Here is a 1,059-nt window from a genome sequence, read left to right as displayed (position 1 = left end):
CACTTCCCCTCCCCTCTCCCCCTCCTCCTCCGTTTATCGCCGCCTCGCCCTCACCTCCTTAATTACTCGAAAGTCCTACTCGAGGAGCCGAGGCAGGCAAGCCAGGGGGGGCGTCGAGGACCTGGCGATCGCCTTGGCTTATTTTCGGTCTCGAGGCTCAGGTCTCTCAGCCGCCTTCCCTCCGCCGGGCTTCGCGTCCCAAGGCCCATCGCTGGAGGAGTGAGGGGAGTTCGTCGGTTCGAAATTGGTGGAGTTTAAGAATAAGTGGAGTTTTACGTTAGTGGAGACTGTCTGTTTTAAAATTGGTGGAGTTTAAGAATAAGTGGAGTTTTACGTTAGTGGAGACTGTCTGTTTTAAATTGGTGGAGTTTAAGAATAAGTGGAGTTTTACGTTAGTGGAGACTGTCTGTTTTAAATAGGTGGAGTTTAAGAATGAGTGGAGTTTTACGTTAGTGGAGACTGTCTGTTTTAAATTGGTGGAGTTTAAGAATAAGTGGAGTTTTACGTTAGTGGAGACTGTCTGTTTTAAATAGGTGGAGTTTAAGAATAAGTGGAGTTTTACGTTAGTGGAGGCTGTCTGTTTTAAATTGGTGGAGTTTAAGAATAAGTGGAGTTTTACGTTAGTGGAGACTGTCTGTTTTAAATTGGTGGAGTTTAAGAATAAGTGGAGTTTTACGTTAGTGGAGGCTGTCTGTTTTAAATTGGTGGAGTTTAAGAATGAGTGGAGTTTAAGAATAAGTGGAGTTTTACGTTAGTGGAGACTGTCTGTTTTAAATTGGTGGAGTTTAAGAATGAGTGGAGTTTTACATTAGTGGAGACTGTCTGTTTTAAATTGGTGGAGTTTAAGAATAAGTGGAGTTTTACATTAGTGGAGACTGTCTGTTTTAAATTGGTGGAGTTTAAAAATGAGTGGAGTTTAAGAATAAGTGGAGTTTTACGTTAGTGGAGACTGTCTGTTTTAAATTGGTGGAGTTTAAGAATGAGTGGAGTTTTACATTAGCGGAGACTGTCTGTTTTAAATTGGTGGAGTTTAAAAATGAGAGGAGTTTGACGTTGTTA

This window comes from Penaeus monodon, chromosome 31 (genome assembly GCF_015228065.2).
Source record: "Penaeus monodon isolate SGIC_2016 chromosome 31, NSTDA_Pmon_1, whole genome shotgun sequence".
Classification (NCBI taxonomy): Eukaryota; Metazoa; Arthropoda; class Malacostraca; order Decapoda; family Penaeidae; genus Penaeus; species Penaeus monodon.
This window is presented reverse-complemented; position numbering follows the sequence as displayed.